Source organism: Hermetia illucens, chromosome 2, assembly GCF_905115235.1.
Source record: "Hermetia illucens chromosome 2, iHerIll2.2.curated.20191125, whole genome shotgun sequence".
In the NCBI taxonomy this organism is placed as follows: Eukaryota; Metazoa; Arthropoda; class Insecta; order Diptera; family Stratiomyidae; genus Hermetia; species Hermetia illucens.
In genome coordinates, this window is record NC_051850.1 from 62,957,842 (window position 1) to 62,976,050 (window position 18,209).

At 44.2% G+C, this 18,209-nt stretch overlaps 1 protein-coding gene and 1 non-coding gene across 2 annotated transcripts in view; one reads left to right on the forward strand and one right to left on the reverse strand.

Annotated features, from left to right (window-relative positions):
* The window catches only part of LOC119649571 (glycine receptor subunit alpha-2), a 371,241-nt gene extending 361,933 nt beyond the window's left edge, over positions 1-9,308 (reverse strand). Inside the window, exon 1 of the mRNA XM_038051774.1 lies at positions 8,618-9,308. The gene's annotated coding sequence lies outside the window, so the exon portion shown is untranslated. The remainder of the gene's footprint in view (positions 1-8,617) is intronic.
* Positions 9,309-17,029: 7,721 nt separating this feature from the next.
* On the forward strand, positions 17,030-17,124 carry LOC119650502. Its single transcript, XR_005249316.1, has one exon. It is a non-coding gene; the product is annotated as a U2 spliceosomal RNA (small nuclear RNA).
* The last annotated feature ends 1,085 nt before the right edge of the window (positions 17,125-18,209 follow it).

Below are 18,209 nucleotides of genomic sequence, written 5' to 3' on the forward strand. Positions count from 1 at the left end.
AATATGACTATATTCGCTGGAAAAAACACCCACCTTTCGCATGTATGGAAAAGGGAAAAAACCTTATTTTGATTTGACTACTTGCACGGTCAAGACGGCAAGCGAATTCGCGTCAATGCGAATTAAATAAACTACCACCGAAGACGCCTCCCTTGATGCTTTCCATGATCAGTGCAACGCACGGATATCCTCATTTCGGATGTTATAGTGAAGTATCCTTTACACCCTAAATCTTTCAGTAGTTGACGAGCTCCCGGGAGAGATAACAAATGCAGCAATACAGGTCCAGCTTTACACTGACGATATAATCCAAACTGAATTGGGAATTACTCGTACCTAGAGCTGGAAGGTCCCATTCACTAGGAAGCGTAAGCTTGATCATTTGATAGCCATCAGACTACATGACACGGAAGTTCAACGAGAAAGAGAGGTCAAATAAATACGAATTATACTAGACCAAAAGCTACTCTCACATGTTGGGAACATATATCGAAAATCTACAAAGATTTGGATGATTTTCAATTCCATAGCAGGCTAAATAACTCCTCCAGGTAGTTAGCTAGGGATGCCTGTGGATAATCCTGGCAAATTTTGTGAGGAAAGTGATGAAGCCTCCGCTCCTAGTCTGGGCTAAACACATTGAGGTACGGATCTTTTGAAAATACCAGCGGTTATAGGCCTGATCTTCTAGAACGAGGTAGAAACGACCAAGACATTAGTGATTATTTCAGCGGGGCACTCCCATCTTACTAGTAACACTTCAACTATTAGACCGAGTGGGATTTACCGCACCTACACCCTGAAATGAACTCCCCGATGTTAATAGCATTCTGGTGCCAGTTCTGGTAAAGGAGGGTTTGAGGCAACATACTTTGCATCGTCCCCAGTAACAAAAAACTGTGACTGAAAAAAAAATAAAGATTATTGCCCGGCTTAGATGGGATAATTCCAATACACTGCATCCTATCAGATGACAACCCTTCATCATGGAAGGTTGGGAGTTCGGAGCGCTAGACCTACAGCCAACCATCAAAAAACCAAACATCATGTATAGAGACAGGATAAATAGCCGGATACGATTTTTTTATGGAAACGATCGCATAAACGAATGAATGACTACACTCTTGATTCCTGGAATGTTAGAATAAGATTTGTACTGTCAGATACTCTGACAAGCCAGCAAGTACAAACTCAAAGTTTAGGCAGTCCAGGAACCGAACATGTATTCTTGTGAGATTACCGCTTATATCGTTGATAGGGACTTTAAAGCAAATGATATTGATTTCAAAATTATACACGAAAGATTGTACGCGCTTCGTATTAGAGCAAAGAATTTGAATACTTGGCATGCACACCCCAACTTAAGAAAACAGGTGACAAAGTCAAAAAGCAATTTCACGATACCATTGAAAGACTATACGGCTCATTGCCTCCGAATGACGTCAAGATATTGCTCGATGATTTCAAGGCAAAAGTTAGGACCGACGCAACACATCGAGGAACGACCGTGGGGTATAGCCTCATGATATATCAAAAGACAACGGTCAATGCCCCATTGACTTCACAAGTAGCCGAAATTTAATTATAAAATCGACATGCTTCCTACACAACCGCATTCTCAAAAGAACTTGATCGTCCCCGCATTCTCTTCAACCAGGTAGACTATATTCTCATCACTAAACATGACCATCCGAGGAACAACCTGCAACTCCAACCACAAAAGGGTAAAAAGCTTTCACAGGTGCCGAATAAAAACCAACTACAAGATTTTGAGGTTGGAAAACTAAAAAAGCGGAATTCAAGGCAAAATTGGAGAGCGATTAGATTGTATTTTCCAAAATTTCGTGGGATTCCCCGATGACACCTGGCACGATCTGAAACGTGCATCAAAACGACAGCAAGAGAAGTGGTTCGATATGAATCCCGACAACGGAGATATGATTGGTTTGACGATGAATGCCAAAAAAGGCTCGACAATAAAAACGAGTCATGCAGAAAACATATAGAGCGACACCCAAGAAAGAAGAGAAAAAATTACCAAAATTGCTAATAAAATGTTAAGGCAAAAGAAACGAAAACATTTTGACGAGGAATTAAAGGAAATTGGCGACAACACTGCGAGCAACAGCACAAGACAAGCTTACAAAATAGACAAAAGCGGTCATCCAAAACCAACCTCAGTAAAATCAAAAAGAGGGCAATCATTGCGGGTGAAAGTGAACCAAATGAAAGATAGGCATCTTGTCTCAAAGAACTCCTCCATCTCTCGCATAAAACTTAGTCACCAGAATTTGCAACGTCAACACTGAAAGAAATGGAGTCAGCCATCAAATCCCAAATATTCAATTAGACGCCGGGTATAGATGACATCCTCGCTGGACTCGTAATTTGATTCTCTCCATCTGGAACCAAAAACAGATTCCAGATAGGTGGTCAAAAATATGATACGCAACATCCTCAACAAATTTGAAAAATTGACTCCCAAAATTACAGAAGCATCTTAATACTTTTTATGTCTCATAAAGTCTTCCCGAAAATATTGGAGAAAAAAATTAGACTGTATGCCGATCAGACGATCGGTGAATACCAATGAAGTTTCTTATTGAAAGATCGACAATTGACCAGCTATTTAAGACCAAACAGATGTTAGATAAATGCTAGGAATTCAACATCATCATCCATCAAATATTCGTTGACTTTATGGCATATGACAATATTGACCGAAACGTACTGTGCAAAGTAATGCATGGCTTGGAAATTCCTGAACAAATGGTAGGCTTTGCCGTAATGGCACTGTCACACACAACAGCGGAGGTCAAAGTCAAGAGCTTGATGCGTTTCAGACAAGCAAAGAAATGGACTCGGCACTCTACTGTTCAATCTGACACTGGAACTGGTAAAACTTTCGACCCGAGTGAGGCTATCGAGAGGAAAGGTCTACGACGGATCTCATCCTCAATCGATGCTTCTCCTGCCTCAGATATACAATGAGGCGCCGCCTTTGATGTTCTCTCCTTGATTTGGCATCCCATGTGAATTCATACACGACCTATCCAAGTTGCTCTTTTAAAGTACAGGTGAATGAGCTACCGGCTGACTGAGTTTAACTCGTTGAAAATTATCTGCTGGATTTTAAACAGGCCGTAATACTTTATTTGCATTTCCTCAACAATACAGTCGAACGACTCCTAAACTTCCTCCTTTCTGTTTCTGGCGACTCCGGGACCGATATCGGTTAAATTCCCTTTGTTTCGCACACACTTTTTTCACTTTTCAAAATGCCATATAATCTAAACTTTTTGATTCCTTATGCCACTCCCATCTGCTGTCCTATGCCGACAGCAATTCCTCACCATCTCTCTGGTCCAGCTGATCACCGGTCAATTTTCCTCAGCCGGTCTACGCCATGCTACTTTCTGCTTCTGTTGACCCTCCACTTGAACCTTATATTCAAAGTCGGCGGTAGTAAAAGCGAAAATTATGTAAATTGCGAGAATAAATTCTCATTCTCCCCAGCCAGCAACAACAAAGTCAGGTTGCATCCAACAATATGCAGTATGATTAGGCCTTTTCAAAATATCAGAAAATTGCATATTTTTGTAAAAGAAGTTTTGTTTTAGTAAAGAAAATTATTTAAAAAAATAAATTGATTACTTAACATTTAACCTCCCAGAAGATTTTCTCGATATCTTAAAATCATATGTATCAGAGCGCCTATTCACGGTGAAATACGAAAGAACCTACTCTAAACTGAAAAAAATGCAGCTGGTGTAACGCAGGGCAGTGCCTTAGACCCAACACTGTTTCTTTTGTATACCAATAATATACCTTACTATGAAGAAGCCAAAATAGCGACGTTTTTAGACGACACTGCTATCCTTACCACGGGTAAAATTACGGAAAAAGCAAAAATAAAGCTACAAACAGCTATAGCCAAATTGAAGAATGGACCAAGAAATGGAAAATAAAGTTAAAGGAAAGCAAATCAACGTACATTCATAAACAAAAAAGAGAATCCAGATAAAGCCATCATAAACGGACAAGACAGGAGAATGAGATCAAATACTTAGGTATGACACCTGCTAAGCTTAGCTGAAAAAGACACATCCTAAGAAAAAAGGACGAGCTAAATTCCAGATACAGACAAATTCACAAGCTATTGGAAGGAATTCCCAGCTGACCGTCCACAACAAGTTGCTAACTTATAAGCAGATCCAGGCTGTGGTAAAAAAACAAAATTTGAAGGTCTCTCTGATACCGCTAATATAATGAGACGACTTAAAAGGGTAAAGCCAAATGACTTGCTGCTAACATAAAGGACGCCTAATGATATAAGCTATTGAGGAACAGCCAGTTCCTCGGCGAAGCCAACCAAAGGGCTAGGGTTGACCACAGAGTCTCCTCCCAATAAAAGCAAAACTTAAATATGCAAAGAAAGCTACTGGTTGGGGAAATTTCAGTCGTAGCTTAGCAAGAGGTGGTTTTAGTAGGTGAAAATCCCACACATTCAAAAATGAACCCTAGAGTTAGATTTTTGAAGGTTTCCACCTCTTTAAAAGAAAAATTTAATTTAAATTAAGAAAAAATACAATAGAATGAAGCTTAATAGGATTCAAAGAACCGCGTGTGCAGGTGCTACTGGGGCTCTGCAGTCCTGCCCGGCAGATGCTCTCAATGTACTCCTGCATCTCCTCCCCTAGACCTCCACATTAAATATGTTGGAGCGTGCAGTGCCGTCGGACTACGTGAGTCCGGATACTGGGCAGCGAAGTCCTACGGCCACAGCAACATCTTAGGGAAATCTGGGCATCCCCCACGGACTATGTCACACGCAAGCTGAACTTCACAAGAAACCTTGCTGTGGACCTTCCAACCAGGGCAAAGTGGAAGATCAGCGGCGTGTTGCAAGACTATGACACACGGTGTATCCAAGTCGTATGGACTACCAGGTTTCGCTAGTGTATTCCAGGTTGAAGCACTGGCGATATTGGAAGTCTGTCGATGGCTGGAGCGTGATTCGAGAATCAAGTGTAACATAGCCATTCTGACCGAAAGCCAAGCGCCCATCAAGGCCTTGTACTCAACGACGACATCTTCCCGGCTGGTGGGGCAGTGCAGAGATGCGCTTAACCGTCTGGGCGGCACGCTCAAGGTCACTCTCCTCTGGGTTCCCGGGCATAATAATATAGAGAGGAATGAGCGGGCTGATGGTTTGGCCAGCCAAGGCTCTGCTCTTGGCAGTCCCTCGGTGAATACTGTCGGTGTTCCACTGGCGGCTGTCGGGGGCGGAGTCTACTCGCACTACCTAGCAGCCGCGGCCCTGAGATGGCGAAGGCTTACAAGCTGTGCCAAGTCAAGGAGAATTTGGCCCGCTTATAACATAGCCCGATCACAAGAACTCCTGTGCCAGACGCGTGCAAATGCTGCGGGGAAGGAAGCGAAACCCACATGCACTTTCTCTGCGATTGCCCAACTCTGGCTAGAGTCAGGCTGCGGATACTGGGTACACCATTCTTTGGGGACCTCAGAGAGATTTCTAGCTGCAGGGTGGGAGAGCTGCTTTCCTTCGTGAATGTTACGGGCTGGCTCTGAAGGTCCGAACCGGTTGGACTCTGCCTCCCTACTCCCATAACAACAGTCACGGTCTTAGGAGTTTGTGGCATCAAAACGGCGCACCAAAGCGCTAATTGGGCTCCTCGGAGCGGCCACTGATACCTACCTACCTACCCCTAAATTATAACGGTTGGGATGAGGATTAGGAAATTGGAAGGAGTGTATTTTTAGAAGCAAAGGGGTGCTAAACTTGAGAAAAACTGAAGCAATGCTGCATAGAAGCAAATAAACTTTATCGTCAGATTATCACTAGACAAGGCGAATGAAATAACACCCATGTCGGAAAACTGCTAACATTATACCATGTTTAACGTATTGAAGATACTCGGATATGAAATGAGAACAGAAGAAGAATACCCGTGGGACAACCCTAAAAAGGCTGGGCAGATTCTGTTTACGAAAACAGCGCATCGCGGTTCAGATTTTGAAACGGAAAGACATCATCGATGGATCGACGTGGTTGGAGAAAGGACATCCTGAAGACCAAGGTCTAAAATGGGCTGCAGAGCATCCATGAACCACTTGAAATACCCTCCTTCTCTTTTAAACGGACTCAAAAGGTTGTGTTTAATTATATCTTGGTCCGGATTGGTGGTTAGTGGTTAGAGCAGATACCAGTCGGCTCAGCTGTGCATGAGAAGCTGAGTCAAAGTAGCGTAATAATCCCGGGCGAGCGCAATGCTGACCAGATTGCCTCCTCCAAGCTACTGTAGTGCACCGTTGGGATTTTAAATAATGTGCCCTGATCCAAGTTTCATTATAACTATATCTTTAGCAGCTTTCGAATAGAAAATACAAAGCGCTCAGCGTCCGGTTTTCGACTTGTTTTATATTTGCAGTCTTTATTGACTTGATTTGTTCTAAATTTCAACTAGCAAAGTAACCACACCTTGCAAACAGCGAAAGCACTTTTCGTCCCCACATTTAACTATGGATGATGTCGTTATAATGTATCTATTTTTACTTAGTCATCATAGTCAAATATACCGTGCAACCTATTGGACAAATCGAAACAACAAACTGATAGTTTTTTTATTACACGGACATGTTCAGCGCAGCACCGTTTCACCATCACTCTTTGTCCTTCTTGCAGATGTATTGTGATTTTGATTTCCGCACTACGAGTTTGGTCACCACCAGTCAATACGATTTGAGTTAGGCCATCACGGTTAGTGCCAGTTCTGTAGCTGTCTCGCCAACAAAATGACAGGTCATCATATTACATGGCACATTTAATCAAGATAACCAATTACGTATATTTGTGAGCCGCATTTCTATATATCCCAGGATTTTAGGTGCGAGCATATATCACAAAATCGATATATGAATAGCTACTAATACCTCCCTTTATTGAAGTTTGAAATAAGCACATGTAGGAATGCGTTTGCTAAGTATTTTTGTAAAAAAAAGTGAATTCGCTTTTAAGCAGCAGAATCGTTTTAATGTCTAGTCCATCCAATTTCCAAGCCCAAAATACAACAACCTTTGTTTCAGCTTCATTACCACCAGAATACTGTGGGCAAGCCTACAACAACAAGGAGTACGTCAACCAAGTTTCTCTTGAGCCTATATGTTACCACCACGTTATTCGTTTAGCAATCTAAAGACGGATTGTCTACTTACATACTTCACCACAATGGCAAATACTATCTTTCGTCATAATCAGCCACTCTGCAACCCTACCCTGGCGCAAATAGTTTGTAACAGTTGATATCATTGCCAAGACACTTAATTCATTTTGGAAATCAATATCCCGTCCATTGCACATACACATACCACTTCCAACGACCTCGCCGTCGAAAGAACATCTTTGAGTTATTGACCTTATTTCTGAAGTCACGCGAAAAAACAATGAGCAAGGCTACAATTTCAAATAATTGCCAATCCGTTCTTCTTTCCAATTACACAGTTGTCCTTCGTCATTCCATTATATATTCTCGAGCAATCTTGCGAGGGGATAGCGAAACTAATTACACCCTAACTCCAACTTCGTTTATCGACCTAATTAAATGGTATAGATTTGCTAATTATCTGTTCATATCCAAGCCGATTTTCCCACGAAAACCCTCCTCCCCCTTGATTGTTTTCATAGCCGTTGCCCCCTCAAATTTGATTAAATGTGATTGCGGAAGGTCCCTTTCTTGACTTCCTCGTAACTGATAGGCTTCTCGTGACAGCGCCTTACCTGTCCCAACCAAAACAAATTAAGGTACCGTAGGACCGAGACGAATCGCTTGAAAGGATATAAAATTTTTTAACGGAATCATACGTTACACGCTCTGGAAGGTGAAAGACATCACATGAATTGAATACATTTGTAGGCCAACGGATTTCCCGGCCTTCCTACTCTTTATGGACTGCGAAATCCATTCTTCAGCTCTTTATGTTTGTACACGAAAACGTAATTAGGGGTGTAAAGGGAGTTACGACCTTTCAACTGCGCCTTCTAATGTCCAAAAATAAAACCGTGGAATTCGGCATTGTTCAACATTACCGCGGCCGAAGCATTCGTCCCTCACGCCAAAGGACGACCGCGGCATGCACAAAACAGTCTGCGCTATCGATTTTTGTGTAATGACCTTCTTCGCAAGGAACCCTATGGCCCATTAACGAAGGCAGGCCACCCGTCACCGCGAGCGAGAAACGCTAGCGTACTCGTATATAATTTTCCAAGCAGTTAAACCCCAAGTCCGCAGGCTGTGAAGTGTTCAAGGTAGTTGTCGGCTCCACCTTGCGAGTCCTAGCATGGGGAGTTCGGAAGTCTGAAAAAAATGATTATGTAAGGTCATGATTTATAACTACACGTAAATTGTCGTTTCGGGAGGAGCGTGGCCCAGCAAGTTCAGCGAAGGCTCCACTGCTCGGGGACTAATCGAATGCCGACGGATCTAATAATTAGCTGCAATGCAAATTCTGCTGCGAACTGCAAACTGCAGCCGGAGGTGCTCTGTGGGGGATGTAATGCGCTTCGAACTAAGTGCACTGTGTGCATCTGTGGACTTACTTTTTCGGTGCACTGAAGATGTAATGGGGCTCGCTACCGAAATGTGCTCGGCGGTGGCTCTCAGATAATCCTCTATATCCGCTGCACGCATACAACGCGACTCGCGATATGAGCGGAATGGGAGCAGGTTCGAGTCAGTTTTCACGGCCGCTACCACTTTTCGCCGATCACTTGCACTTGCACCATGCACCCTATCGCCGTTCGCACACTCGTTCTAATTTCCGCTGCACAGGTGTGAGTTCAGCACGGCTTGCCAAGAAGAGACCGAGGCTGCCCAGTGGACTCCCGAACGCAATCACCAAGTCCTTAAGCGGATTCCACGCCGAACTCCGTCTGATCAGTTTTCAGGACACGACCAACAACTTCTAATTTCGTAACGATTTATTTCGCTCTCACCCTGCCGTTACGGTTACAAAGAAAAGGGTCCGGTCGCGGGCGCAATCGATCCCACTTCAATTTTTAATCAGGTCCCACTTTCTAAAATCACAACAAAAAGATGAATACGCGCGCACAGAATAGATTCAGATACTGTAGGCACACGAAATGTAAACGTAATTACTTGAAACAAAAGCGAATATCCCAAATGCTTTTTGGTCAAAAATCCGCAGCGAACTAATTTAGCTTTTTCGTGCTTTTCATTGCTCTTAGTCACGAAGCGGATTCCCGTCGCCTAAAATGATTTTATCGTCACAGGGAAAACACATGCGCTTTCCGTGGAAATGCCGCCGACCGGGGTTGGTTTACACCACCCGGAAAGCTTTCCCACAAACTTTCACCGAGGAATGCGATTTGCACAACAAGACGTTGCGTGGTTAGCAATAACGTCCTGCAATTTCTCGGGAGTTTTTCACAGGATGCGTGCAATAATCTAGCCAGCACGGAACAACCTTAGAACAAAGGAAAAAGTGGTTCCTTGGACGGCAAGGTGACGCTGCAAGGACTGTGTGGGACCTTTTCAACCACCAAAAGAGCACTGCATTTCGTGTCCAGCAAGTAACGGTTTTCTGAGGAATAGCAGCAGCAAGCTGGATGCTGATTCATTCTAATGGCTAAGAAAGGATCCCCAGCAGTGGTGTAAGCTTGTGAAAAGTGCTCCCATATTGACTGTGGCCTAAGAATCCGCACGCAACATCAACACGAAGGAAGTGAAAAACGCAGCGCAAAGTTAAAACTTGAGCCGTCTAGCCCCTTGCTAGGAATAAATGCAGGAATGAGGCAACAGACTCCCGATTATCGATTTATACAATGGACGATAGTGCTTTGATAGATACTTTCTTGTTTGGTGATTCTTGAGAATGGTTTTACTTTAAATTGGTTAGGACATAGTTTGTCTGAATATGGGAAGGGTGAAATCGTTTTCTAGGTGCAAACCCTAGTAGAAAAATAGGAATGGGTTGAAAGGGAGGGAGCTATTTACTCAACAAAATGTGAGCAAAAATACGTTCAAAGTTAAAATCGAAATTATTATAAAAACAACACAATGTATTATATAACACACTTCAAAGAAATGCCTAGCATATTCACATGAGCAATCTAATCTAATTACCAGAATCTATTAGTTTATAGAAAACAGCAAACAAAGTGATCCAGGAATAATAGGTCTCCTAATATTTACAGGAGAATCCAACACAACGAATATGCCACGAACTAAACCGTCCTAAAACTAATCAAAAGATCCAATGTCTCGATATCTTTAGTACTATCAGCACAGAATGGATGGGTCTGGAGCAGCCTAATCCTCTGCTTCTTCTTTAACTTTTGTCACGTTCAGTTGCGAAATCCTTTCGGGGGAAAGCGAAACCTCATTCAAACCGGTTTACTGTCTGTCTGTCTGTCTGCAAGAGATACCCACTAAAAGCGCCCCTTAACTCCTGTCCGCAAAACCCTTACGAAACCCCCGCAAAATATTACATTGCGGACTAGACATAGCTCTAGCCTTTCCTTTCGCCCTTCGATTTCATTCGCAACCACGACTTTCTCGCATCTTCTGCCTTTCTCAACTTCCACTGAATCCGCCACACCATTTCCCCAATTAGAATTTCCTAATACCTCCTCTAGCCTCTTTCTTTCCTCTACGAATCTAGCACAATGAAAGAAGATATCTCCGGATCACCCGAAGGTGAGCTGTCTAATTTAAACCAGGTATTTATGGTATACGCCGTGTCTGTCTGAGTCTATGAGTTCGTCGACCCTTGTCCAACCGCTCCCACCGTGCCGATCCGAGAAAGAATCGGGCCGATATTGGTCTAGTTCGACAATCAAGTGGATGCGAACTTAGAACCTCTCAATCCTCAAATAGAAAACCATTACGGCTGTTATTAAAAATGTACTCTTTTAATTCGTTGCATACAAAACCTTACTATGATAAAATGGGTTCAATATCTGTCTGTCTGTCCATCTGTCTGTTAGTCTGTCTGTCTTGTTTTTTTTGAGGAGGTGGAAATCTTCAAAAGACTCTGGCCTGGGCACCGCGTCTTCCTCACTTCTTCTGCTTTTCGCAGTTTATCCTGGATTACAGCGATCATGGAATTGATCCCATCCCAGTCTTCCTAACAGGGTACCATTCTCCGAAGGCAATTATTCGGTGATAACACTTCACCTAGAGTATTCTCTAGGTTCCTGCTTTCTTCCACGAACCTAGGACACCGGAAGAATACGTGCGCTGGGTCCTCTGAGACCCCGTCGCAGTTTGGACTATTAGGTGAGGTGTCCAATTTAAACCTGTACAGGTATTGACGGTATCCTCCATGGCCGGTGAAAAACTGGGTGAGATTATAATTGGCCTCCCCATGCTTCCTCTCCAGGCACTCCCCGATGGAAGGGATCAACCTGTAAGTCCAACGAACCTTTTCTGACTGCTCCCATTGCTTTTGCCATCTGCTTATGGATATCTCCCTTTCGGCTTTTTTCACCTGAGATAAGGGAGAGATGGACCTGGTGTTATAAATGTTCATCATTTCGGTTGCCAGGATGTCAATCGGCATCATTCTCGAAATGACGAACGCTGCATCGTTTGAGACGGTCCTGGAGGCAGAACATACCTTTAAGGATGTTCTTCTGTAAACCGTACTCAGTTTATGTATATTGCCAAAAACCTGCAGTGCTTTTCCCCAAACTGGGACTGCATACAGCATGATAGAGCTCACCACCCTGACTATGAGCAGCCTGCAAGTATGCCGCGGACCTCCTACATTCGGCATCATCCTTGCCAGAGTCTTACTCGTGGTGGTTGCTCTTTTACAAGTATGCTCTATGTGCTGCTTAAAATTAAGTCCTCCGTCTATCATCACTCCCAAGTATTTGATGGTCGGCTTGGAAGTGATGATACAATTCCCGATTCTAATGCAGGCCTAATTTCTTTTGCGGCGCTTAGTGATTAGGACCGATTCCGTCTTTTCCTCCGCGAGTGCCAGTCCAGCACTCTCTAATCAAGCCTTAACAACACCGATTGCTTCGCTTGAGTACAACTCAGTAGCCTCGAGGTGCTTTGCGACCACAACCAGTGCTATATCATCGGCATAACCCACCACCGTAGCCTCCTCCAGAACCAGAAGGTTAGGCACATCATTATACATGATGTTCCACAGTAGTGGGCCCAGTTATTAAAAATGTGCTCTTTTAATTCGTTTTTAAAGTTTTGTTTGCAAAACAAAAACTTATTAAAATCGGTTCGGTGTCTATCTGTCTTTTATTTTTTTTTTTTGAAGAGGTGGAAATCTTTAAAAGACACTAGCCTGGACATGCCAGCGTGTGGGATTCTTACCCACTGAGACCACCCTTGACTCCCCAAACTAAAGCTGCATAGAGCAGGATCGAATTCACTACTCTAGCTATAAGCAACCTGGAAGCATGTCGTGGCCCTCCCACGTTCGGTATCATCCTTGCCAGGCCCACACTTGCATCATCATCATCAACGGCGCAACAACCGGTATCCGGTCTAGGTCTGCCTTAATAAGGAATTCCAGACATCTCGGTTTTGCGCCGAGGTCCACCAATTCGATATCTCTAAAAGCTGCCTGGCGTCCTGGCCTACGCCATCGCTCCATCTTAGGCACGGTCTGCCTCATCTTCTTTTTCTACCATAGATATTACCCTTATAGACTTTCCGGGTGGGATCATCCTAATCCATACAGATTAAGTGACCCGCCCACCGGATTTTATCCACAACCGGACGGTCATGGTATCGCTCATAGATTTCGTCGTTATGTAGGCTACGAAATCATCCATTCTCATGCAGGGGGCCAAAAATTCTTCGGAAGATTCTTCCCTCGAACGCGGCCAAGAGTTCGCAATTCTCCTTACTAAGAACCCAAGTCTCCGAGGAATACATGAGGACTGGCAAGATCATTGTCTTGTACAGTAAGAGCTTTGGCCCTATGGTCAGTCGTTCCAAGCGGAACAGTTTTTGTAAACTGAAATAGACTCTGTTGGCTGACAACAACCGTGCACGGATTTCATCATCGCACTGTTATCGGTTGTGATTTTCGACTCTAGATAGGAGAAATTGTCAGCGGTCTCAAATTTGTATTCTCCTGTCCTCATTCTTCCCGTTTGACCAGTGCGGTTTGATGTTGTTGGTTGGTTCGTCTTTGGTGCTGACGTTGCCACCATATACTTTGTCTTGCCTTCGTTGATGTGCAGCCCAAGATCTCGCGCCGCCTGCTCGATCGGGATGAAGGCAGTTTGTACGTCTCGGGTGGTTCTTCCCATGATGTCGATATCGTCAGCATAGGCCTGTAGTTCGGTGGGTTTAAGGAGGATCGTACCTCTTGTATTTACATCAGCATCACGGATCACTTTCTCGAGGGCCAAGTTAAAAAGAACGCATGATAGGGCATACCCTTGTCGTAGACCGTTGTTGATGTCGAATGGTCTTGAGAGTAATCCTGCTGCTTTTATCTGGCTTCGCACATTGATCAGGGTCAGCCTAGTCAGTTTTATTAGTTTCGTCGGGATACCGAATTCTCTCATGATACACGGCCATGAGAGAATTAGGTATCCCGACGAAACTAACAGTTTTACCCTGGCTATGCTATTATAGGCGTCTTTAAACTCGATGAATAGATGGTGCAACTGTTGTCCATATTCCAACAGTTTTTCCATCGCTTGCCGCAGAGAGAAAATCTGATCTGTTGCTGATTTGCCTGGAGTGAAGTCTCTTTGGTATGGACCAATGATGTTCCGGGCGTATGGGGCTATCCGGCCTAACAAGATAGCGGAGAATATCTTATAGATGGTACTCAGCAACGTGATACCTCTATAATTGCTGCACTGTGTGATATCTCCCTTTTTATGTATGAGACAGATAATGCCACGTTGCCAATCGTCAGGCATTGATTCGCTATCCCATATCTTGACCACAAGTTGATGAACCACTTAGTGTAACTGGTCGCCTCCATTTTTAACTAATTCGGCTGTAATTCCATCGACTCCTAGCGACTTATGATTTTTTAGCCGATGAATTGCACGGACTGTTTCTCCTAAACTTGGTGGTGGCAGTATTTGTCCGTCGTCTTCAGTTGGAGGGACCTCCAACTCGCCAATGTTCTGGTTGTTCAGTAACTCATCAAAGTACTCAACCCATCGCTCCAATATGCCCATTCTGTCGGAAATCAGATTTCCCTCTTTGTCTCGGCAGGATGAGCATCGTGGTGTTGTGTAAGGCTTCATCCAGCTGACTTGTTGGTAAGACTTCCGCGCCTGGTGCGGTTGCTCCCTGCACTTTTCTAATTCACAGACTTGTTGGTTCTCCCAGGCTTCCTTTTTCCGTCTGTGAAGTCGTTTCTCCGCTCGACGGAGTTCGTGCTAAGTCTCTGCGCGTGCCCGCGTTCTTTGAGAATGCAACATTATTCGGTATGCGGCATTCTTCCGTTCCGTTGCTAGCTTCATTCATCGTCAAACCAGCCGTTCCGACTCTTTTTGCGGCTGGGGCCAAGTTCTTCAGGTGGTTGTGAAGATCATTTGCTGATGCTTCATCTCCAGGTCCTCTGTTGACTGCGGTTATTGCGGCATCCATTTCCCTCTTATAGGTGTCGCGGAGGGCTGTGTTGTGGATGGCTTCAGTATTCACTCTCACCTGATTGTCAGAGGGGATTCTAGATGGTATTGTTATTCGAACTCGGAGCACCATGCCAACAAGATAGTGATCCGAGTCTATATTGGCCCCCCTATATGTTCTGACATTCATCAAGGCTGAGAGGTGGCGGCGTTCGATCAATACGTGGTCAATTTGGTTGAAAGTGGTCCCGTCTAAAGAAGCCCACGTATGTTCGTGGACCGTTTTCCGCGCAAACCAGGTACTTCCAGCAACCATTTCGTGTGACCCTGCTAATTGAATAATCCGCAGTTCGTTATCATTTGTATTTTGATGTAAGCTATGGGAGCCAACGTATCACCTGAATACGGGCTCCTTCCCTACTTGGCTGTTAAAATCCCCAAGGATGATTTTGATATCGTATCTGGGACAAGCTTCGAGGGTTCGTTCTACTGCCTCATAGAAGGTATCCCTCTCCGAGTCTGCAGTCGCCTCTGTAGGGGCGTGAACGTTAATGAGGCTTATATTTGAAAACTTGCCTCGGAAGCGCAGAGGGCATAGCCGTTCGTTTATATTTTCAAAGCCGATAACAGCAGGTTTCATTTTTTGGCTGACTAAGAAATCTACTCCGAGCACATGGTTTACTGGATGGCCACTATAATATATGGTGTAGCGACTCTTCTTCAGGAAACCGGTCCCTGTCCAACGCATCTCCTGTAACGCTGTTACATCAGCCCTATATTGGGACAGGGTATCGGCTAGCTGCTCATCAGCTTCATCTCTGTACAGGGAGCGCACGTTCCATGAGAAAATGCGCAAATCGTTATTCCGTCGTCGTTGCCGGGTTCGTGGTTGTATAATCCGTCCAGTCCGAGGGTCATGTTGTGGCTTCGTAACAAGTTGTTTTCCGTGTAGGGTTCTCAGCTCTACCCAACACCCAACCTGCAGGACCAGTTGGTACAATTTGTCCCGTTTTTAGGCGCGGGAGACTCGCCTTCATCCTTCTCCTTCTACAGCTTTTCATTATTAAGAAAACGTGGAGGTGGAGATAGGGTTTGGTAGTAGAATTGTTGATGTTGGTTCAGCTGCCATTTCCCAGGTTTTATGCTCCATCGTGGGTACCAATCCACGTTTCGCCCGGGAACCTATACTACCCTTTGACCACACTTGTAGTGGATGCTTTATCATTAACATATTGCACGTGTTGCTTATAGCTAAGCTTGCCGTCTATCATCACTACCAAGTATTTGATTGCAGGCTTAAAAGTGATGATATGATTCCCAATTTGAATACGGGTAAAATTTCTTTTACGGCGTTTGGCGAAGAGAACCGCTTCCGTTTTTTCCTCCGCAAATGTCAGACCAGAACTCTCTAGCCAACCCTCAACAGCAACAGCTTCGCATTAGTATAACTCAGCATCTTCGAGGTGCTTTGCGACCACAACCAGCGCTATATCGTCGGCGTGCCTTCCTCCAGAAGAGGAAGATTAAGATCGTTGTACATGATGTTCCACAGCAGTCAGCCCAGTACGGAACCCTGTGGGACACCCGCGGAGACAACGTGCTCCTGGAGTCCGTCATCGATGTCATACCTGTAAATAGCTGTTGACAATAATTGCAAGATAAGTGGCAATACCAATCTTCGCCAAAGATTCCCGTATTAGGTTCCAATTGGCCGAATTGAATGCATTTCTGACATCCCGGGTCACTACTATGCAATATTTGCTAGTACTGCCCTCTCCGTGGATTGCATCTTCGGCTAAGCCAGTAACCATTTTGATGGCATCAATGATTGGTCTGGCTTTACGGAACCTTGGCTCACCTGGAGGTTTGCCAGCCTTGGGCAGTAGCACCAACTTCTGTCTGTTCAATGCTCGCTTCGAACAACTCAGCGCACATGTCCGGTCTGGATTTCACCGCAAGCTTAAGGGCCCTATTCGGAACGCCATCCAGACCCGGAGGTTTGTTATCTCCCATCCTAGGGCAGATCTCCTGCAGCTCGTCACTGGTGACTGGCGGTATTGCCGTGTCGTTCAGAGGTCGCTGGAAGCTCTCTATGCTGTCCTCTTGCTGTGGGAATAGCCCCTGGATAATTTTTAACAAGACTGAAGGACACGTGATCAGCGGAGATGATCGACCACTAAATCGCCCCATCACGATTCTATAGACGCCCCCCAGAGGTTTACGTCCGCTTCCGAACAGAGCTCCTAAAAGCTTTCCCTCTTGCTCCGTTGGATGGCGAGCTTGAGGGTTTTGCGGGCTTCCTCATAGGCACGCTCTTTTTGCCCTTGGTCGATTCTGCCTATCGCTCTCTGAGCCGCTCTTCTGGCTCGGTGACAGGCTGAACGAAGGCTGGCCAGTTCAGTATTCCACCAGTAGTTCGCTTCTCGGCCTTATGGCTAAGATCAAAGTGTAGTATCTGTATGTCTGTCTGTCTGTCACATGCACTTTTCTCAGAAACAGCTATACCGATTGACACGAAATGATAAGGTAGAAACTGTGAACGCCCAGACAGGCAGTGAGTGATATCCTTCTACGTTGATATTTAGGGGGGGTTCCCATACATGTAAAAGGGGGGTGTAAAAATTTTTTTCACCGAATATAGTCATATGCGGTATCAAATGAAAGGTCTCAATTAGTACTTAGTTCTTAGGTCTTAGTTTTGAAATTTGTTAGAAAGGCGGAGAGTGGGAGGAAAAATGATGATTTCTTTAACGGACCCATTCTCAGAAGGTCCTTTCTCAGAAACTACCCAACCGAGAAATTTGAAAAAAATCATGAAGCTGCCTCTATATGGTGCCCAGGCCTCAAAATACTCTCCATATCGATATCTGTTCAAATTAAGTTAATAATAGTATATTACCGTATTTTTGGGAAAATTGAGTGAAACCTCCCTTAAGTTCATCCCAGAATTATAAAAGTTGGTAGCAGTATAAAATATGATGTGAAGCATATTATTCCCAAGTTTGATTAAAATCTTACTATTAGTAAGAAAGTTACAGTAGCTCCAAGTTGTCTTTACCGTGTAAATTTGCATCCCGAAGTACTAAATTTAACATGCTAAATGCATTTACATAACGGGCAACGTACAAATGGGATAGTTCTACACTCAAATATACTCACAGAAGAAGCAAACAAAACCTTTCATACCTGAAGCGCCGAGCTTCCCGTTTCCCGTCTTGTTTTAATTAAATTTAGTAATTCTTTTAATAATTAATTTCTTAATGTAGGAAGAACTCACGAGACGATCTATCCACACTATTTTTTTATTTTTTGCTTGACGCGGAAAAATAACTTTTCCGATGCCATGGCTAACTCTAATTTTAAAACACAGTACGCTCATACCACCACAGCACTCCACCCCCGCTGAAAACGACTGGTTTTTGCGATAGAATCCGCAGCGGGCTACTTGGCCGTCTACCTCCTGGAAGAAAGGTTTTAATATATCAAAGAAGACCACCTTGGCCTTATCATCGATGGCCAAACTGAACGTGTGCTCCTCACCCTCGAGGACCTTATAGGGACCCATCAACCCTTACTAGAATAGGGGTGCAGACTT